A 23,983-nucleotide genomic window follows, 5' to 3' on the forward strand; every position below is an offset into this window, starting at 1 on the left:
CCAGAATGCTTTTCAGCTTCAAAGCCAGAGGTGTTCATCATCATTTATGTAGGTTGCTCCAAAACTAATGCCTTGTATTTATTTTTATTGAAACTACAACAGATATAAAGAGCACAATAACACTACTTGATAGAGCAAATTCTCAGCTATAAAACATCATTTTTCATCACAGTCTCTCCCACTAGATATGCCTTTTGCCAGTGATGAACAAAAGCCTGCATGCCATGCTTGTCAAAATCTCCACAACCCTCCAAAACATGCCTTGTCCTTCACATCACCACTGCTGAAATGCACCACCTCCTCACTGTGCTCAATCTGCTGTTTGGTCTTCATAAACATTCAGCAAGTATTGATGAATGTCAATGGGTGCCATTTTTTCTGCATGGAGGAATTCAATTCTACACCTTTGCTTCATCCGCACTTCCGTGTCAGATGACATTCTGTCAGACTGCCTCCCACACTGCCATCTGGCACACAGCAACAAAATGTAATGAAATATTGTCCAGAAGGTTCAATCTCTACTGTCATATCATCAACATCTGCCTCTCACATCATAAACCAACACCGTAAAATTAGAGGCATTACTTTCAGAGCAGCCTCATAATTTCTGATAAACTTTCCCTTCAGATGTGAAACTTCAAAAAGTAAATATAATTGGCTAAATTGCTTCCTCTGTAGCTTGACATGCTTTCCTTGCAATAACTTCCTTCAGTATTTTCCCTACTTGCCACTGGAAGTGAACAGCTATATTTAAATTCTTGACAAACAAGTGCAATTAATGAATTTGCAGAAATAGAAATAATGTTTTGGATTTTGGAGCATGGGATGATTAGTTCTCAATTTCAGTTTATGGGCTAAGATCTTGCTATATTCTTATATCTTTTTTTTCTCTCTCCATCCATTTAAATACATCCTATAAATGGTTTGCTAAGATTTTGATTATGTTCTAGCTATCAATCTTAAAGCTAAGCACTGCCTTGTACTTCTAGTGCTGTAATTCTGTGATTCCATAAGCAAATCATTCACTGCTGTCAAATATTCAAAATCCTCTCTGTGTTTTCAGATTGGAGAAAGAATTATCCCTGCACTGTGATTTCAGTGATTTCAGCTGAAGTGATTACAGGAGAAGGTTTTCTTGTCAGCTTTGTTCTATTCCTCCTTCAGCTGCAGACAGACAGCAAAAGGTGACATCTAAGCTGAATTCTGGCTTTTTTCAAAATCAAAGCAGTAGGAATCTCTCACACTCCAGACTTCTGTGCCTAAAAGCGGAATCACAGAATTACAGAATCACAGAATTGCAGGGTTGGAAGAGACCTCAAGAGATCAAGTCCAAACCCCTGCTAAATCAGTACCCTACAATAGGTCACACAGGTGGGCGTCCAGATAAGTCTTGAAGATCTCCATAGAAAGAAACTACACAACCTCTTTGGGGAGCCTGTTCCATTGCTCTGTCACCTTTACCATAAATAAGTTTATCCAGGTGCTAGTATGGAACTTCCTACGTTCAAGTTTTAGGCCATTACTTGTCATATTGCTATACACCACTGAAAAAAGCCTGACCTCACCCATTTGCCTCCCACCACTCTTGGTATATTTATAAACATTAATCAGATCTCCCCTCAGTCTTCCTCTTCCCCAGGCTGAACAGACCCAGCTTACTCAGCCTTTCCTCTGATGGAAGATGCTCCAGGCCCAACACTATAGAACAAACTTCACTAATTCAGCTTTGGTCACTTGGAACCTATTTTATTTAAAAGAGTCAGAACCTTAGTTTTCAGGAAGACTTAAGTATGCTTCACACTTGGAGAGTAATAAGAATGTGATCCTAAGGAAAATGAGATTACTAGACAAGATGCAATTTTAAATTGCTGTTATTTTATGATTCTTTTATACCTTAGGAATTTTTTTAAGCCTTTACAGCAATGCTCTCCTTGGGCCTCTGAGTGAATGTGGCAATACTAAAAGTACTTTTCAAGTCATAGTACTAACATGGATGTCATCACGGAACAAGAATATCTCTGTGTAGCTTATTTTCCATCCATAATGCACCATTTCCCCCATGTTTTACCTCAGCTGGTGAAGTTTAAACACCTTGACGTTTTAAAAGTTTGGTCATGACTCTTCTCTAATTGCTAGTAATTGGTTCTCTAATTGCTGGTAAAATAGACGGCATGTTCTATTTTGACTGGGGAAGTGATGCAGGGTAGAAATTCTCCAGACATGCTTTTTGAAGCTCCTTACCATGTTACTTTTCAAGAACAGATTTTAAAAATGCTTCCAGGAGCTCTGCAGCCCACTAAAGTGAAAAGCGTGTGTGCTTGAGCACTCAGAAGAAACAGCATTTGCTCTATCTTGCCTCATGCCTGCTGCATACTGTTTTTCAGATGTTGAGAATTCCAAGGTGTTCCTACACCCTTTCAGAGAAGGCGGTTTGGTGCACATTGTTTCATAGCAGCAGAGTGGGTTCTCAAATGGACTCTAAAGGTGGAAAACTATAATTTGTTTTAGTGTCAGAATAAGAATTCACAGAATTCACATGAGTATAATCATAAGCTTCTCTGCTTATCACTATGTCATCATTCTTAATGAGCACCACCCACACATACATAGATGCCGAAAAATGCTGGCAAAGAGAAGAAAACACCATGGGCTGGCTTTTATGGCAGCACATTGCACTTTTCTATCTTATTACTGAAGAGGGCTTTTGGGATGCTGGCTCACAAGTGTCCAGCAACTCTGCTTGCATTCTGCTTGCTGGGACTGCAGCTGGGACACTTGGGCATGCTATCTGTGATGGCAGAGAAGCAGGTAAAGCACAGCCACCTCGTATTTGTAGATGGAAACTGCTGGAGAAAGAGGGTCAAAGAGATGAAGGGGACTAGAAGAAAATCTGAGAAAGACCATGGAGTGTGCAGCTCTGGGGGAGGAGAGCTTACTTCAGACATAGCCAAAATGAAGGAGATGAGGCCAGGTGAAAAACAAAAGATATAACTGGACCATGACTGCTGAGGTTAGACTAAGAGAACAGGGTTACAGGTGTGTACACTAAACGAAACTGCACTGGCTTCCACACTACTAGGCTGAGGTTTAGCAACTGCATTTTACAGACAGGAAACATGAGATGCTCTTCATCCAGTATCTATCCTGTTTCTAAATGATCGCAAGACGTTTTGGATAGGAAGCATCTCAACCTTCATCTCATTATGGGTGCTTAGCAAATGGGTCTCTGATGTACCGTTGGGTATTACAGCAGTGTGTGACTTTATCTGGTTTGACAGAAGAGAGTCAATGAGAGGAGAGCTGGGAGTGGAATAAAAGTGCTCGGCCTAGACCAGTTGCTGGCTTGCGTTGCCTGCCCTAGAAATGATCTCTCTAGACCACGAATATTACTGTGGAGCCATTTTGTTTATGCTGAGCTCAGTTACTGCCAGATTACATCACTTTTGTTTTAGTAGAGTAACTTCTGCCAGCAGAAGAATCAGAAACAAAGACATTAGAAATTCACTACACTTAGTGTTGTGGTGCTCAGATTTTTGCTGCTTGCAAAAAGGACATTTCAGGCAAAGCAATAAATTTTCCTCATACCCTTAGCAATGCTACAAATAAAAAGTTGAGGCTGGAGTTGCACAGACTTTTGCTAAGGTGAGAAAGAAGCACTTGACCTGTTAGTCATGTTTGCTCTGATGCTAAAAATAAGCCAAAAATAGCCCAACACTTTAAAGTAATAATAATCTGCCTACTGGATTTTTATTTTATATAATGCAAAGATTGAAAATGTATGAAACATTATTTTCTCATTAAACTAGGTGACTAATTCTGGTGTTCATATTATAATCAACATTCCTAGTGTTTGTCGTAGGAAAAGATGAAATGCATTTTGAAGCAGACAAGATTTAAATTGATGCAGTACTGAACAGAAGTGAATTTCATTGTTCTCTGCTGAGAGGAGCCCAGGCCCTCCCCCAACACTTACTGCTTGTGAAATAAATGAATTTTCAGGCTTTGAAAGAAAGAATCACCAACAAACTGCAATTTGTATTCCCGCTATGTTTTGGAGACATGACCATTACCTAAGGAAATTGATGTAATGTCCCAGCAAAGGAAGAACAGGCTCATGTCTCTTTTTGCCTTTCTTTACAACCTCATTTCCAAGTCAGCTGTTTTGCACAGGGTTTAAATTAGGGTAGAACTTGACTTTCATTCACTCATGTTTAAACCTTCTGCCTTAGAAGTTATTCTTGGAGAAGAAACATGACTATCTGTCAAACACATTTCCACTGTAACTCCACTGAAGACAATGAAATTATAGCAGGAGTTAACTTGGTTTATAAACTGAGATTGTCAACCACATAATTAATCAGTTTCTTTGGGACTTGTGTGGCTAAGATCCTTTCCCAGCTTTAAAAATCTCAGTCCGTATCTTTTTGGAACATTTATATGCATATACACCATTGAGTTTTGGTTTAGATCTTTGTTTGGATTTAGTAACATAAATGGCTCCGGTAAAATTTACAGTCTGCCTGAATATATATCTTCATGATTCTGTTACTGCTCCAGCTAATACAGACTGAGCTTTTGGGGCAGGAAGAATGGAAGTTGGATTTTATTTGAAAAATGCCTCTTTCTTCCCAAAAGAGACAGAGTTCAAAGTTATTCTAAGAAAAGTAACAGCTCTCCACAGTTAAATAACTGTATGATGACTCTTTTATGCCATGAGAATTTTGAGCTATAAAAATTATCTGAAAGAAGTCCCATTATTTAACATATCAACAAGTCCATTCCTGGTGTTGTGATGACGTGTCATCAGTAAATCATACTTGGCTGGAGAAAGAGGAGTGGTTGAAACTAGTTGTTACAATGATCAAAAGGCACTTTCACAGGACAATTATTTCATTTTTAAAAAATGTGTATTTTGGGGGAGGCAAATGGGATATGAACTCTCTCCTGGAGGCCCCTCATCATTCTGAGTTTCAGTGGGCTTTGAGAGCAGCAATGCAGCACACTGGTGTGGGAGCTCTATGACCAATTTTGGGAGGTAATGGTTTGTTTTAAAACCTCTACCATGAGACTTCTAATTTGCTTCTGAATGTGCAGGTCTTCCAGTGAGGGGGAAAAATGTGAACTTGTGGTGTGGCACTGCCTTCTGATCCTGGCTGCATCATGAGTGTAGACATGCAGTCGTGGCTTCTGGCTCTGTGCTCGCGGGCTTGGATTTGACTTAGTTTTGACAACGTCTCAATTAATTTAGCAAGGCCGGGTGAATGGTGAGCTGGACATCAACAGGATATCTCTGCATTCCTTACTCTCCTGGCTTGTTCACTGTGATTGCTGCTGACATTGAGACCTAATGTGCTTGCATTAAACTAGAAAGAAAATTTAATGGAGCAAAATTAGATCAACAGGGGACAAGGAAGGGAAAACTGTATCAAGTATAAAAATCACAGAATCACAATGATTGGAAAAGGCCAAAGATCATCTAGTCCAACTGTCTGTTGGTCACTTGTTGACTACCTTGCTGACTCATACTCTGCACATTTTATGGGTATTTTAATCCATGTCTTAAGCACTAAACTCTTCAAAAAAATTACTGTGTGTGCTTCTGTATTTTTTTGTGTGACAGTATAATGAGGTCCACTGACTAAGGTTAAGTACAGAACAAAAGCTTATATTATTTCACAGTAACAGTAAAGACAAACTAGGATTGAACGTGTGTGAAAAAAATGTGCTACTCTTTCATTTCAAGAGGTTATTTTGCTTATTGTTATCTAAGGGATTTCCTCAATCAAAATGATATAGGCTTCAGTGCTGAGGAGCCTAATCTGAGCAATCCCTGTTTTAAATGCTAATTCAGTAGGTTGTTCGTTTAGAAGTCTATAACCAGCAATTTAAAAAATTGCCAATTTTGGCAAGTTGTTTGGAAGGACAGTGCCATTTTCCTACTCATAGTCCATAATCAGCTATGTCTTTTAGCTGTCTTCCAAAGGATATTTATTTTTTGGATCTGACCAAATAACAAAGTAATCGATGTTTCATTTTAAAATCTCTGTCACTTTTCAGTTTATACTGTAAAGTCTTGGGTAGCATTTATTTTGTTGGTAGCAATTTAAATTTCTCTCAAATGTATCTGCATTTCACTGTTGAGGAAAGTACCTGCTTTTAGGAACCTATGAGTGGGAAGCATCTGGAGAAAAGTAACGTGTTTCAAGGAGCTCATCTGAAATTATAAGTCTGTAAGTACTGTTTATTTAATAATCTTCTCTCCACTGTCTGGATAGAGGACTTGAAGGAAGCACTGTATCAGATTTTACAAGCACATATTAACTGCAGAGAATGATGCGAGGAAAAAGTAAGCTGTGCTTTTATCAGAGCATGCACAGTAGTTTAGTTTTACTTTTGTTTTTAGTTTTTGCTGAGAATGAATGTAGAAGTCCTTGAAATGTAATGAAACCAATGCTCACAAGTGCTCACCAAACAGAAAAGTGAGTGATCGATTTACTGGATTGTACAAGAGTAATTGCTCTACCCGTGACCACACTTATCTCCAGGACGACTGCTTACACAGTTCTCCACTTCCCTTGCTTCATCTCTCTTGGTGAGACCATGTGGGCTGTAGAAACTTCCAGGTGTCTACTGGCTCTATACACTCAGGCATGGACTCTTAAGGGTTCTCTAGCTCTTGTGCATTTCTAGCCCTGCCCAATCCTGTTCCTGTAGTCTGGCACTTTGAACACCTCCTAAATCTGATGTTGTGGAGCAGTTGGTATCTCCCTTCATGGATGGAGAAGGACTAAGTCTTCAGGTGAGAGGCAAAGTTTGCCACTGCTGAGACACTGAGCAGAAAGCAATCTCAGCACTGACATATTCGCAAACTGAAAGCCTTCCTTATTCAGTACTAAATATGAAAAATGTACGAGTTGTTCATCAAAATGTTCATTATTAACCACGTCCAAATAGAAACATCAGGAAGTGGTTTTCGCCTTGCTCCTGGTGTGGTAATTTCATGATAGAAAGAATTCCATGCATTCTTTTGAAATAGCCTACCACAATCTTGCAAAAGACACAGTGTGATGGTCATTCATCCCAACACCTCTTATCTGGGATGTTTTCATACTAAAGTATTGCCCACTGTCTTTTATACTGGAACTATTTTCTTTCCAACTGTTACCGCATGTGGCACATAAGCAGGAGGCTTAATTTATCTTGTTATCCCATTCCATAATAAACTGTTCCAATATAGAGTTGTTTATTTTACAGGACTCCCTTCATATAAAAGACAAACTGTGAGACTGGCCTCTCTGATGGTTTTGATCATTTTAGAAACACACAGTGTGCAATATCCATACCTCTACCATTTCTCCTCTCTTGACTTTATTGTATAGCTTGTTATGTCGCAGCTTCGTGAAGACTAAACTTTCTGGTGTGCTATTACTAACACATATGGCTTTCCAAAACACAGTTAATGATGACACCTCCAGATGTTTGTGTGTGCAAGACGGAATGTATTTGTGATTTGTGGGCTGCAAAGCAAGTCCTACAAGTGAAATCACACAAATAACTGTGACTTTCCTAGGTAATTGACATGGGTAAGCTTTGAAAGACACAGGACAAAGAATAGGATGAGGTTTTCTGTACTAGAGTAGCAAGACAGCAAGGTTTGCAGGGATTTCTATTTTTTTCCCCTTAAATTTCTCCCAGTGCTGACTTCAGAAAACATCTCACTCTGTTCCTTGGTCATGTTTTGTCTGTCATCTTTACAACGGAAAATAAAAAGGAAAAGAAATAAGAGGGAATTTTTTAATACTCTAGATGGCAGAATGGACTTCTGGTTATTGTCAAAACATTTTTGTATGAATTAATTTTTAATGGAAACTGCACTGTGAGTAGAAAGGCCATTTTTTATTTGTGAAGGAAAAGAGTATTTTAGATTTCACTTTCAAAGGGAATGCCTGAACACCTCACCTTTTTTTTTGTTATTCCTGAAAAATCTGTAATTAAAAGCCAGATTAAACAAAGCTCAAAGCTCACTAGCTCCATTTGTTCTTTTACTTCCTGCAGTATTCTGTAATACACTGAAAGGATCTGTTGGACTGTATTATATTATTATATATATAATTTTTATGAAAATAAAGAAGAGGCATCACTTTCAGAGTGACCTGTGTATCTGTAACCTTTAGGATAGCATAAAGTACCTTTGTAGAAGCAGCATGCTGTTTTTTTGTACATATCAGGACAGGCAGTTTATAGAAATGACAGAAACTGCACCTTTTCTCCTTTGCCCCAGAAACACAGTGATGTAAAGGGGCACAGAGCTCCCTATGTCATTTTGTTAGATGTCACTGTCTCCTTCTGTGTGGCCACAGTATGAGCAGAATATCTATCATTTTTCTCTTGAGTCTGACCATATTAATTCTCTTGTCACACACTAACTGCGTGCATGGTTTATCAGATGTGACTGCAACTCATACCTTCAAAGATCATCCGTCCTGTGCAATTTCCAGCTTTGTCTGACAAAAGAGCTTAGGCAAACACAGGAATACTACAGATTTGTCAGGGCTGGTCAGTAGGATCAGCAATCAACAGATACATGCCTGTAAGGTGCCTGTGTCACAGGAGAATGCACATTTAGGGCAACCAAATACACTGAAAACTGACTCATTTACTTTCAATTTTTTATTTTTTTTAATTTTTAATAAGGAAAATGATATAAGCATTGATAAATGTTACATCTTCTTAACATGGTTCACAGTATTATTTTTCTGTGAACCCAGTGTTTTCAAACCATGCAAGCAGTTGGCTTTGCATTGCAGCTCCCTGGCTACCTGGTGTTTTAAAGGCAGAAGATACAGAATTGCTTTCTTTCTGTTGAGCTCACTGCCAAATACCTGAACCAGACACACGGGGAAGTTCACAGAAGAAAGAAAGGAGAGGCATGTGAGAGCAGACATATCAGAGAGCGACAATAAACTATGGTGGTTTTCAGGCTTCTTTAACTAGTTATTGTCACCATAGTGTATCATATTCAAAATGCTTCAGGCATCTCACAGAAAGCAGTGGCAAATGTCTTAATGGCTGCTCTCACATTTTATGTTCAGCTTTTTTTTTTTCCCCATTCTTTTCTCTGCATTGTTAAGACATCTGCTCCTGTTACTTGCTTGCCACCTGGAACCTTGCAGTTCTGTTTGTGCCAGCATTTTTTATGGTAAACAACTTCTCCATTACACGTGGGAGACTAAGAGGCACAGCAGCAGGAGCAGAGAATCTCTAAGAGGAAAGGTATTATTTCCACAGTAGGGTTCACAATACCAGATAACAAAACTAGTAAGTGATAGGCTGTGTTTAACAGTTAAAATAAAACATAAATTAAATACTACGGACCATATGTTTCTTTGTCACAGTACAAAGAAGAATGTTCCAAAGTGGAGAAGTGATGAGCTGAGGAGGAAAACTCAGACTAAAGCTTTTCTAACATGCTGTAGATAAAGAATCCCAAGAGAGATGAGACTGATAGGCACCAAGTGGTATCTAATAGCATCACTGGCAGCATCACCTCTTTTCTTTTGTGGAGAAGGCTGGAAGAGCAGGTGTGGGTGGACAGCAATTTTTCATAAATCACTGACAACCAAAGCCTGTTCCAGTCTGAAACCTTAAGGGTAATCTGAGTGATCTTACATACTGTTCATCCCATACAACCACCGTCAGCAGGATGTTTGATGCCTGACTCCGAAGTAACAAGTCCCCATCAGAGCTACAGCATGTTAGGCTGGGTGACAATAAACACTACTCAGTAGTCCAGCCAATATGCTACACTGTGGTGTGCTTGATTCCCAGTACTAATAACAGCATTAATGAGTTTAAACTAATCCATTGCTTTGATAAATAACTCTAATCTCCTATCTCTGTCTGCAACTGCAATTTTATAAGCGCTCATTTGGTCCTACAATAATGTAGGCTATTATTAGCCTTCTGCTTGGAATTTGGACACGCGATCATGAAAGCTGTTCAGATTAAACTTTAAACTCCCAAATTTAAATGGTAAATTTCTGCTTTCATTTTCAATACTTAAGGGCATTCAGCTAATAAACATCATACGACTTCAAACAAAATAAAAAACACAGTAGCAGATAACAGATGTTGTGAAAGCTCTGACTTATCTCAAGCCTCAGCCTTGGAGGTTTAACATAACTTAGTTTATGGTGGTCATCATAGCTGCCAGGAGACCTGGCCCTGCCCCTCCAGAGTGCCACAGTTTCAGAGAGTGTTCTGGTCTCAGCTAGATAATTAGCTAAGCTTAGTTAAAATTATGTTAAAATTATATATAAAGAGGAAGTTCTGCTACATGTAACTCACTATAAACAATGACTTAGTTCCCCCAAAAGCTGCGGTTCTATTTGTATGAGATTCTTTTGCGCATTTTTTATCTGTAGAAATTACACAGATGCAAAGATAACAAGTTGTATACTCAGGGCTCTTCCAGTCATTATCTCATCCAGTGGTTTACCCAGTTTAAAGTGACCTTAGCAATGGGATTTTCTTCATTCCTTTTACATGAGGCTGAAAACACCAAGTTCCTGTTTGTTCTAAGGGGATGTTAAAGATCCCATAGCAGTTTTGCAAGAGTGTTATGTCATCTTTTCCTGCTAGCATCTTATCCTCAGTCCTGAGGGTCGGAAGGTATGTGTCATTCCTGTGGATTGAAGTGTCAGATGCTCAGAGACTCCTCAGGACTAAGGAAGTTTGCGGTATTGACTTCTATTATTTTCTCAGGCTAATCTGATAAACTGCTCATTGCTGAGTTTTTCTTCTAATGCTTTTCTTAAGAACACTTTCTCAGTTTCACCCCATTGTCATTTTAGAGTGAGCAGAGCGAATATAAATGATTCCACTTTCTCTGCCAGCAGTTGAATAAAGCAATTTAAGTTTATTTTTCCCGTTACTGCCCGATAGAGTGCTGTAACCTGACTGCAGCAATCTGCATTTGCTTAGCTCTTGGTGATGACATCATACAAATTGTGAGGAAACACAGCCCTGGGAATCTACAATTTGACAAGCAAGAAAACCTCCATTTGCACGTAATGAAGGCTGATACAGAACCTCTGGAGCTGGTCTGAGATGAGGTTTACACTCCTTGCTCCACCATGTTTTTCTCTGGTTTAAAATGGATTAATGGGTGATTACATATTCAAAGCTGTTAATGTGCCTAGCAGGGCAGAGAGGCCACCAGCAGTCCAGTAGTGGTTAGATGGTGCTGGTCTCTAATGGATGCCACTGCATGCTGTTGTCTTCTGTATCCATCCCCAGTGAGCCTCTTGTCACTCTCCAATCCATAGCTACCCAAGTGCACCCACCCAATCCCTGTGGGGATGAGCACCATGTGTAATCAGTTCAATCATCCTCATTAAAGAGATGCTCTTTCCCCAAGAAGTTTTTGTTTTAGCCCTGATCATTCCAGTGATCCTGGAAAAAACTTCTGAGTGACTTCTGAGCCAATGTGGCCAAAGTAGGAGCAGAAGATGATCTTGATGGAAAGGATGGAAATGCTTGGACTGGCTGTACTGCTGGAGAAAACACAACCTATACCTGGTGATTTCACTTGTGCTAGGGCATTTCTTGAAATTCCTTTTAATACATCATCTGCTTTTAGCACCTGAGCAGCGTCAGGGACATCTGGTCTTTCGTTTTTCTGCACATTCCTCTATTTCATTGGGAACCTGGATGAAATAGGGTTGCTGTGGGGATAAATAGATTGGCCAACACTGGCAAAGCAAAAGGGCTTAGGAAATATAAATATTGTTTTTTATCTGGATGCTGAAACAATGCTTGCAGGGATGGAACTTCAAGGAAAGCATTCATTTTATTTTGTTTCTTTGCTAGAAGATGCATTTTCCATGAGCTGTTTACAGACAGCAAAAATATTCTATGACCCTTGGTTCCCTACTACTTCAAGGGTGCACACTTAGTTAGCATGTTTTATTTTCCTCATTCTCCTTGACATATCATTGAATCATAGAATCATTAAGGTTGGAAAAGACCACTAAGATCATCAAGTCCAACTATCAACCCACCACCACCATGACCACTAAACCATGTCCCTGGGCAGACTGTTCCAATGCCTCACCATTCTTTCCGAGAAGAAATTTTTCCTAATACTCAACCTGAACATCTCCTGACACAATTTCAGTCCCTCTTGTCCTATCACTCACGTGGGAGAAGAGACCAAACCCCAGCTATGCACAAGCTCCTTTCTGGTAATTATGGAGAGTGATAAGATCTTCCCTGAGCCTCCTCCAAATTGAACTATCCCAGCTTCCTCAGCCACTTTCCATAAGACCTGGTGCTCCAGAACCCTCACAGCTTCACTGCCCTTCTCTGGACACGGACCTGGACCTCAGTGTCTTGTAGTAAGGGGCTCACTGTCCTCCTCAGGAGCTAAAGTTGAGACTTACAGTCTGACCAACGAGTCTGCTGAAGGGAGCAGATGAACTCAGCCAGAGCTGAACTTCTTACTCACTTTCTTTGTGGGAGCAAGGGTTATTTTTCAAGTAGTTGAATCCCCTCTTTATTGTTATGTTTTCATGCAGAAGAAAAGATAAGGTCTTTCAGCTCCGATGTGCGCTCCGTGGGCTCACTGTTAGATGGTGGAGTACCTGGGAGGGCTGTGTCACCTCCTACCAATCCACCTGGGGCTAAGTGACCACACCCCAGTGACATGGAGCCTTCCGGGGGCAAGAACACCCACAGTGATCCTGTTCCTACTCCACAACAGCTTCTTCTCCAGGTGGGCCTATCTGCTCTATCTGCTCTACCTGTTGTCCCAGAGGAGGTACAGTCAGGTAGCAACTGCTGCTATCCACACTGCTACCAAGCTCATAGCTGGAGGAGGAATGTTATTGTTCCTCCTCATTCTCTCAGTTCCTTGTTCACACATTTTTCAAAATTTAGTCCAAAGAAAGCACCATAAGCGGCAAGAAGAGGTAAATAATTCACTGCTCTAAATGAATGAGCACAGTCTGGTTAGAAGAAGTTATGCACTCATTTTAATAAGTCAAAGAACAACTTTTAAAGGCATGTCACACATTGATACAGGAGATAAGAAGGCTGTGACTGCGTTTAGGAAAGCAGAGAAGTGGTGGTAATCGTAACTTATTGTCAGATAAGCCACTTCTGCAGAAAGCGTTGGCTGGAAAAGAGAAAAATATTCTTGGAAAGAAGCTGATAACGAAAGGGCAGAAAACTCACATGCCACAGAATTTATTCCTAGAGGATCAGAATAAGGAGGCTGCTTTTGATTGGGCTGTTAAATTGTTCAACAGATGGGAAGTACTCTGCCACTGCTCAATGTAACTATATATTTCTGCAATGACTTTTGAACAGAATTCTTCCTTCTTTGAATGGAGCCTGAGGCACAACCCACTGAAGTCAGCGGCAGCTTTGCCTCTCTCTTTGTAGGCTGGAGCCTGTGCCCCCAGGGAGCTGTTTAGGTGTGATAAGTAATGCTCTCAAATTGATACCAGCAGCAGCCTCACCCTGCAAGAAGGAGAAACCACAGCACATGTGATAGAAAAAAGGAGACTTAAGCTAAATTCCTGCATTGTAGAGCGGTCTCTTAAAGAGATCTTCTGATCTCTCCAGTATCTTCTGTGTGGGAGTTAATGCAAACATTTCACTAGATACTGATCTTAAGATTGGAGTGCCTGTTTTCCTATTCAGTGCTCTGAAAAGCTTGTCTGCATGGGAAAATCATCTCATGTGTGGAATGAAATACAACTAAAATTCTTCAACAGTTTTTATGTGGATAGGCTTACTCCTGGTCCTTCTCTGGTGAAAGCTGGTAAAACTAAATTGATTTCAAGAATCATTGTGAAAATATTTGTTAGGTCAAATTCTGTCTTGATCAGACAGGGAACTCCTCCAGAACTAGCTGGCTACCTTTTTCTTCCTGGTATTTACTTGCTCACCTCCTCGGCTTTGGGCCTTGCACAGCTGTCTAGATGGACAAGAGAGAAGCGCTGCAGCCCTGCACCAGCTATTGTCAGAGAGTTTAGGCAATGAATACCAAATATGTTAGCAGCAACTCCCTGAGCAGGGAAGTGCAGAAGGTCTCTGGTCTCTTCTCCCTGGGATTCAATAGCAGGATGTGTAGGAATGGCAAAAAGCTGTGCCAGGGAAGGTTTAAAGTGGACATTTAGAACAGTTTATGTACCGTAGTTGAGGTTGGTCTAACAGTGGAGCAGGCTTCCTAGAGAGGTGGCTGATGTCCCATGCCTGTCAGTGCTCAAGAGACATTTCAACAGTGCCCTCAGTAACGTGTGTAAACTTTTGGTTGGCCCTGAAAAGTCCCTTCCAAAGGAACTATTCTATAATGTTACTAAAATAAGCATGCAGTCTAATAGAAGAGGAAAAGAAGATCCCCATGGATGTCTATAAACATACAGCTCATGAAATATGGACAATAACTGCTGGCTTGGATTAGGTTCAGCTGTTGCTTTGTTATGTTCTTGCTCCATCAAACTTGAGCTATCTTCCCATTAGCTGTCAGGAGAGTGCCTAATAAATGGCAGATGGATCTGCTATAAACCACAACAGGCAACTAATGAATGAATTTAAAGGAGTACGGCATGGTTGTGTCCCAAAGGGGTCATGGTAAAAACATTGGTTCAATGTGATCATATGCCTGAGGGAGGGCCTAGATCAATTTTTATCTGTCAAATACAGGAAGTACATATAGAAAAACTAGTATCGTTACAACTATCACACACTGTCCTTATCAGAAGAGATTTCACTGGAACTTTTTAATGAAAATGTTGCCATTTTAGCCTACTGCTCTTCTGATCCCCAACTCCTATGCTCTGGAAGGAAACTTGAAACACTTCAAATTTTGGTTAAATTTCAAGGTAGGTTTCCCTACCCTTCTGCTTGATCACTCCCTTTTTCTTTTCCTGCCCTTTTCAGAAGTAAAAATTTTTTTTTTCAGTAAAAAGATTGTAAGAGAAAAATGTGACAACTTCTCAGCTAGCTATGTTTTGAACTAGTTCTGAAAAATAATTCCAAAGATGCAAATAGTCATAATACTGAGCTAATTCTTAGGATTACCACTGTCAACATAATACATTTTCATGGATCTTGTCTTCTTTTTAGTTTGCAAAATAAAAAATAATGACATAAGATACCTATTTTGAATCTGAGCAGATCATAAATCTATCAACTGATGGATTAGCAACTGCTACGATGGTATTGCTTGCCATTACTGGCAATTTCATGTAAATTATGTAGCAATGTGCTTACATTCTTTTTACAAACACTTGCCAATCAAACAATTAAATCACTTTCCCTTTTTCAAACATTTCTTCTGAAGACTTTTACAGAAAAGAAATCCTCATGTTACTTGTCCTGTAGAACAAGAAAACTCGGTCTGGTTTTATGCAGCTGATGAGACCATCAGAAAACCAAGTATCCAGAATAGGGTTAATGAGTAACTGATCCCTTCATAGGCTTGGTGCATGGCTGCACGGCTGATGGCCCATGGGTCTTTTCCACTAGGTCCTTGCAAAATGTTTTTTCCACAATTATATAAGATCATAAAGTTAATTTGTCTCCAAAAGACCAATCTGAACAATTTCCTATAATAACATTTGGTCTCTGGTTGTCAAAATTTTGGATGACCCCAACTTAAAAGATTGGGAAATTTTCAATTGCCTTTGAAGATTTCCCAGTCACTTCAGTGAGATGAGACTATTTTTTTTTTTTTCCTAAAGGCCCAGATCCAACATCAGTCTTTGTAGAAGTTCAAATTTACCATAATTGTAAGTTTATTTAAGCTCTTAAAATAATAGTGATTTGCATCTGAATTTGATTTTTCAGAAGCCATTATGGCATTTATCTGCATCTTTAGAGACAGGTAAAAAAATTTGGTCCTCAGTCTCTGTTTTTAACTTACACTTTCTGTCATTTTCATTTATTCCAAGAAGAGTTATAATCCCTACAATCTTTCTAAGTATTAATGCATCTCTGCCAGTTTAGAATTTACTGTATAGGTTACTTCAGCAATATATACAATTAATCTTATAGTTTCTACTTTGACGTAATTGGAAATTTTCTGCATTAATACAGAACCTAATGAGAAGTACTACAGTATGTAGGACAGCAAAGTCAAGGTGAAAAACCATGGATGTAAACCAGGAGCAAGTATAAAACTGTTAGGTTGTTTTATTGCTCAGAGGCAGTCCCACTAGCAGTGGGTCTCTGCAAAGTATTTTTTTAGGTTTGTAATTCTACCAACAGTACTCAAATAGTAGTCAATTCAAAGGGTCAGTGGAGAAATCATTATGGAACTTCAAATGATTTGGGATTAGGTTCTTAGGTCTAAACAAAGCAATATCCAAGCTCTTGCACCTAGCAGAAATGAAATGTTTGGCTGCTTTCTTGCACAGTCAGCTAAAAGTAAGAAAAACTGGACACGTAGGCTAAGATCTGAACTGTGTTAGGGACATCTGGAGCTGGCTTTACTCTTCCAGGACTAATTTCTCCGAGGTCTCCTTCTAGCTGACACAGGAGTGTTTCATCTGTAACCCAAGTTAAAAATCTAAAATTATTCTCTGTTCTAGCCATGCTTTTACCTATCAGTTTTGATAAAGTGAGTTTGTATGGGGAACTCTGGAGCAGTGATCCCATATCTCTGGACATCTTCCTCTATTTTTGCCAGCTGGGTGACTGGCTACTGCCAGCAAATCAACACAGAGATGGCTAAGCCCCATAATCAGATGAGGCCCTGTGTTTTAGCATGCTTTGCATGGTATCTCTACTTTGCACTCAATCATAACAACCTGCTGAGCAGACCTGCTGCAGTTTAATTAAAGTGTCTGGGTCCACCTCCTGTTCCTCTTTAATAACATTAGTCAGAAGTGAGCTGTCTGGTGCCTGCATCTTCCCGGTTAGCATGAGCTGCTGATGCAGAGCTGGCCAGATTGGTTAATTGCACCCCTGATTTTTAAAGGTCAAGTTTTATGGAGTTCTAATAACGCTCCAAAGTTTTCCAAAACAAGGTAGATTGGAAAGAAGAATCTGGATTCCTCTGCTGTGATGCTGCCTGTTGAGACATGGGATAGCTCAACATCTGCAGTTCCCCGGTGGGGCAGCTGGGAGAATGGGAGCTCCCAAGGGCAGGTGCGTCTCTGAGCCTGAGCAGCTGGCATGGTGCAGGGTGTGCTCACTGCTGGGGGTATGCACTAAAGAAAAGAGGACAGAGCACTGGAAAAGGTTATCTGAAAGAAAGCTGTAAAACAAGTCACTACTCAGCTGATTTGCCTTTGTGTAAGGGATTGCATCATGTCCCAGAAATTCTTCATCTTTAGCTTATCCTGATAAGATAGTTGAATGGTTGCTCAAACAGTATCAGCTAGGACAGAAAAACTGAGAAACCTGAAAAACATCTTGAGAAGATTATGATGTTTATGATGTTTCAGTAGAAAATGCACTAATTCAGTTTTGTGCCTGATCCACCTGTCCCTTCTAGGCAAGGAGTGATCTGGTAAAGAGGACCCTTAATGAGAATCTAGCAGTTGCATGGTTTATTCAAAGCTAGCAGCTACTGTATCTGAAAAGCAAAATATAATCTGTTTAAATCTCCTTTGTAGAAGAGCAACCAACAGCCCTAACTACAAGCACCTCTCTCCTAGCAGAGAGGAGGGATCTGAGAGAGCTGCTGCCCTTCCCCTCTTTGCAGGATACCTGGAGGCTGGAAACACCTAGGAAAGAAGGGTGATTCTCTACTAGGGCACTCCTTCTTTCCCCCATCCTTTATCTCCTTATGCAAGCACCTGAAAAGTGTTAAGGCTATAAGTTCTAGAAATCCTCAGTCCTCCCACTGTTCCTAATTCACTGTGCCTTGAGCCAGATTGTCTTTACCATACCAGCCACAGAAAAAGGGGAAGTCTGAAGGGGCATCAAAGAGCTTCTGCTCTGCTTTTCTTCCAAGGAAGACGAGTCAGCCTATTCAATAACAGCTGGGATTTCCTCTTTTCCTTTTGGCAGATTGCCTTGTTTAAAATCTTCCATTTGCCACTTCACAACTGAGTTTATACAAGATGAGTGGGGTAGATATGTATTTTTTGTGTGTGTGTCTTTCTGTAGCTGACAATTTTCTGATGTTGTTTTTCAAGTAAAACACTGCAAAATGCTTGAACAATTCCTCGTATTTTTTCCATACTTTCCTTCATCCTTCACCACTCACATTCTCACTGTTCATCTAAGGGCCTTTTTTTTCTTTTTTTTTTTTTCCCCTGGGACTTTTTGGCTTATTTATTTGTTTATTTATTGCATGTGCTTATTTTCAACTGATTTGAATGTAGATGGTGTCCAGTGAAACATGAAGTTTGGGTAAGGAGATGTTTACAAACTGATATTAAAATACTCTGCTTGTTTAAAAAAAAAACAGTAATTGAATAAACACTAGTTATTAGTTGCATATTTGCTTTGCTTTTACTTGTTTTTCACAAACAACAGGGTGTTTGTTCTATAATTAACGGCATTTAGGATGTTCTTTAAAAAAGCTCTATGTTTTTCTAGAGAAGACAAACCAATGTTTCTGCAAGAATGAGACTTAGAAAGTAGTCTATGTTTTCACAGTATTGCTGCCTTCCTAATTATTAATCTCTTTTCATGTTTATTCATTTATTAGCTGGGTAGTACTCATGCACTGAGTCATTGCTGTCATTGCCCTTTCTCGTTGCTTATTCTCCAGCTCTATCTACTACTCTTGTTTTGTCAGATAGCACGACCTAATAATAACAAAAGGAAGCTTAGTGTAGCTAATAGATGTATTCATGTTTCAGGTACTGAAACAGCTTTTGTACTCTTACACCGATATGAACTTCCATGTACTGCCATTCGTTACAACCATACCATGTTACAACTTATATCCAATATCCAACTCAGGTTGGATATTAGAAAACATTTCTTCTCTGAAAGGGTGGTTGTGCAATGGAACAGGCTGCCAGGAGAAGTGGTGTAGTCACTGTCCCTGGAGATGTTCAAGAACTGTGTGGATGTGGCACTGAGGGACGTGGGGATGGGCTGGCAGTTGGACTGGATGATCTTAGTGGTCTTTTCCAACTTTAATAATTTTATGATTCTATTAACTTGTGTCTACTTTATAATTCAGCGTGGCTTCCAGATCACTTCTAGTGTTACTGTGTCCATGTTGCCTTCCTTAAGCTATCACCTTGATTTTATACAAGCTAGGTTCTTAGTTCCTGAATATTATCTAACATCCATCAAAACACTTTAGTCCGTCCTGCTAATTTACCATTGTTAAATAACTGTTTCCTATTTTCAAATCACTGTTTCAAAATTTTGCATTTGTACACAGCTTCTATCCTTATTATATTTCCAGATGTATAAGCAAGGTAATATATAAATATTTGATATTTGCTCTTAGATAGCTCTGTCTTCACTCCCAGTTTACAAGGGAACTTCTTCAATAGAAGAACATGTTACACCATTTTATGATAAACAGGCATACAGATACAACGTAACTTGCTGGGAGCCACCCTGCGGGGCTGACCATTAAAGAAATTTCCAGTTCTGGATTCCACTAAGTAATGCTATTTGTAATGTTTTCTGTATAGGCTGAAGTTATTCAGTAAAGCCTTTATTGCCTATATATATATATTTTTTTTTTCCAAAAGACATAAAGAATATTACAATCATGAAGTATAACTCTATGATGAAAAACTGCACTCAGATTTGCACTGAATACCATTTCTTTTTCATCCAAATTAATCACAGAATTGTCAAAGTTGGAAAAGACCTTCAAGGCCATCAAGTCCAGCCATCGACTCATACCTGTGACCACTCTAGACCACATCCCTCATGGCCACGTCCACACAGTTCTTGAACACCTCCAAGGATAGTGGCTTCACCACTGCCGTGGACAGCCCGTTCCAATGTTTGAGCACGCTTTCAGAGAAGAAATTTTTCCTAATATCCAACCCAAATCTCTTCCAGCACAGCTTAAGGTCATTACCTCTCGTCTTATTACTGTTACATGGGAGAAGAGGCCAATCCCCCACCTTCCCATAACCTTTGTTTCAGCTACTGGCTGTTTCCTTGTAAACTGAAATTGCTCAGCACTTCTTTTGAAGTTTGAAACTTTTCCATTAGATCTTCATGTGCTTCTGTTCTTGTTTGTTTTGAATTGGACCAGAAGAATACTGCACTTTCCTGGCAGACAGTCCTCTTTAGATTCTGTTCTCATTTGTGTGACAAAAAATGCTAACAAAGCATCAAGATATTTCTTCACACGCAACCACAGTCTTGAGCTATGCTGGCACCAGCAGTCAGCAGAAAATAATGAGCAATGTGTGGGTTCATGAATGGCACCTTCATTACGTAAGCACAGTGGTTTGACAAACCTTTCCTAGCACTGCAGAAGTTCAAAGCAGGAATTGGTTAGATTAAATGTTGTCTTTACCAGTCATCAAATCATTCTCTTTGTATTAGCATTTGCCTAAACGAACACTGCAAGGTATATGAGAAGAAGAGTATGGCAAAACTTCAGAGGGCAGGTGGGTAAAAAGTAAAAGGTTCGTGCCTGCACCTGCAATGATATAGCTAGAAGTTTTAAGTATATCTTTCTGTATTTTTCCTTTACTTGAAACTTACCTAGATATACCTTAGAGTTACATTTATGTATTTTTTTCTTATCAAATTTGAAGTCACACACACATTTGTGCATTTGTATACTAACAATAGTGAAACTACAATGAACGGGGTAAACTCTTATGCAGATCAGACGTGACTGAAGCTATGACATGAGTTTTGAGCATCATTTGTAATTTCACTGTGATCCAGTGAGATCAACTGAATTCTGCTCACTTACACGAGCTGAACATTTGGCCAGAAACACATTGCCAGAAATGAAGAACTCATGCTGTTAACATTCTTTAGATAGAATGAGAATTTGGAAGGGGTGGTGGTGGAAGAACTGATGAGGTTTAAAGTGGCTGCTGTCTCAACTCACAGAAAGGGAAAGACAGTTAATATTCTATGGAATGTGTGTTATCAGATGTACAGTGTACTTTCTAGATGAGGTGTGTTCAAAGATCTCTCCAGGTTTGGATTATTATATTATCCAATCCTTTTAGGAGTCAGGTTAAGAGTAAATACATACTTGATCTTGTAAATTCTAGCTTGTTTAATTTACTTGTCCTCTAGCACCAGTGACTTATCCGTGTAGTCCTCCAGGTTATTTTTTATGCTGTAGACTCTGATCTCTCCTATTAGACACGGATTAGATATTACTGACAGCGTGAGCCCAGCATTTCTATTCATGATAAAACAGACCTCAGGCTTCTTGACAGCTTCTCTAACAATATAAATCAGGAGTCTTTCATAAAGCCCTCCAACATCCTATCACCTATAATTATGGATGTTTACTGAATACTGTAAACCACCTTGAATAAGAAAAGGATGCAATGATCTTCTGTGGATGTGCAATAAGGAGGCTAGCCAGCTGCTGTTTGGAGTATTATTTCTTTTTATTTTCCTCTAAATTATATGTACCAGCTATTAATCTTTCCAGAGTGGTTTTGTAACACTGAAATATGAAATAGGAGACACTGACTAGATGTTATCTTCCCCTTCATAATTACATGCTCTCCCTTCCTCCTCAACTGCATTTAATTTTTATTCCACACTCTGTGGACTCTGGTGTGAACTCTGCTTTTCTGAAGTGCATTAACAAATCTGTAGTGAAAAAAATAGTTTTTCTTTTTTGAAAAATTAAAGCTCAATTATTAGTTACGGTATGGTTGAAGCAGTCAAGCATTCAGTCTTTAGAAACCATTCAAAAATGGTTTCACAGTAAAAGGGGAGATTTAGATTGGATATAAGGAAGAAACTTTTTACAGTAAGGGTGATGAGGCACTGGAAGAGGTTGCTCAGAGAGGTGGTGGATGCCCCATCCCTGGAGATACTCAAGTTCAGGCTGGATGAGGCTCTGAGCAACCTGATCTACCTGTGGGTGTCCCTGTTCACCACAGGGGTGTTGGATCAGATGGCCTTTAAGGGTCCCTTCCTGCTCAAATGCTTCTATGATTCTGTGGTTTAGGAAGAATGGTAAGGATGAGTTATTGTGTAGTTTAATTTTATTATGGTAGTTCCTGTGTTAGGCCTGTCTAATGTACTCATTTAAAAACATTTTTAAAAAACCTAAGGCACAAGTGGATATTTCTCTTCAAATATAGGAAGATTTGAAGAGGATGAAATCTCTGTCCATCTTTAAAGACCTGATGGTTCTCCTGCTAAGGGTTCCAGCTGTCTTTAAACCGCAGATTCTAGTTAGAAACTGAAGCTGAAAAACCTACTATACTGCAGGGAATTCATCACATGGAGAAGCTGCCTTGATGGCACTAGTGGGAGGAGGATACTGTATCTTTGAGAAGCAGAGATTCAGGGTTTGCTGGAAAGTTACTTCTATTTCTGTTGCACACGCCAGATGTCAAGAGAGCGTGTGCAAGTCATTCGGGCTGAGAGTTCCTGCTTCTGTAGCCTGGTCCTGAGAGCTGAGCAAGGAAGTGCAAGGAAGGAGCCTGTAGGGAGACATCCCAGTCAGAGCTGGAGCCAAGCGTAAGGCAGCTCTGCAGAATTGAAGAAATTGATGGAGCTTGACATTTTAATTGTCTTTGTTTGCAGGGCTAAATTAGGTTATGAGGAACAGTGATCAGTAGCTGCGATTAAAAGTTTGAAATGTGCCATGAATCCTGAGACTACCAGATTGTGACTGCATGCTCTAAGTGCTAGGTTTGAAGTGGCTGTTAGCAAACAGGGCCCAAGAAAACAAGCAAAATTGTCAAAGCCAAATGAAAATGCTTTTCCTCCCGCGCATTGCCCCCTGAAGTGTTATTGTGTTAGAATTTGGTTTCCAAAGTTACCACTAATTTGTGAACTTGCAGGATTTTAATTTTGCTCTAAATGGAACTGTCAATGTACCTTTAATGCTGGAGTTCCTAGTGCCACTTATGTAATGTTATTTCTCTGCTGATTTTGACTTGCACTACAGCAGCAAATAATTCCAGTGGAAATTACATGAGTGTAAAGGAACATACACGTATCCTTGAACTCTTTCTACCTGCGCTAGGGCTAAGATGGCCAAATTTGTTTTGCTAAAAATCTCCAGCACAATGCAGCCCCCCACCTGAAGGATGCTCGCTGTTTTTCTTCTTAAATTCATTTTCCTCCATCAGGAAAGAATATGTAATGCCCAAGTAACCTTGAGCTCAGATAAACAGCAAGTATTATTATAGTGCAAACCGCCCAATGGTTTTATTGCCCTCTTGAAACACAACTGTCATAGAAGCATCTGTGAGAAGCTGTACTAAAACTGTCCCTTGAATGTATTAATTAGAATCTGTCAAGCATATTTTGACTGGAAACAGTTCATGACACAGTGAATATATTTTTGGCCTCAAAAGGATTCTAAGACAAGAACAGCAACAAAAATTAGTTAATACTTAGTATATATTTTTGTTTCTAAAGTTACATAGCCCAAGTCACCCCAAGTAGGGACTGTTCTTGATACTGACTAGAAGGTCTACCTTGTCACCTGAAATTCTTAAAAAAAATTCTTTATAGTGGGTTGCAGGCTTGGGTTGTTTGGGCTTGAGTGTTCAATATCTAGACATTTGCCTTCATCAACAACTCATGAACGTGGCTTTCTGTTGAGCAATTAAACTTCTGATATTTATGGCTCTACACTGTTGTAGAACGAATGAGTCACATATTTACTTAGGAGACAAGACACAGGGGACCTGTTGCGCAGCAAACAACCGCCCCTGTAGGTTCTGAAGCACTTACAGGCTATAAAGCACTAGCTTAATGATGCTGTTCCTCCTGAGTAATGTCAAAAATGTCTTTACTACTTAAATACAGCCTCTGATGATACCAAAATATCTGAGAAAGTCAAAGAGACCTATAGACAAGAACAGAG

The sequence above is a fragment of the Meleagris gallopavo genome, chromosome 1 (assembly GCF_000146605.3).
Source record: "Meleagris gallopavo isolate NT-WF06-2002-E0010 breed Aviagen turkey brand Nicholas breeding stock chromosome 1, Turkey_5.1, whole genome shotgun sequence".
Taxonomy (NCBI): domain Eukaryota; kingdom Metazoa; phylum Chordata; class Aves; order Galliformes; family Phasianidae; genus Meleagris; species Meleagris gallopavo.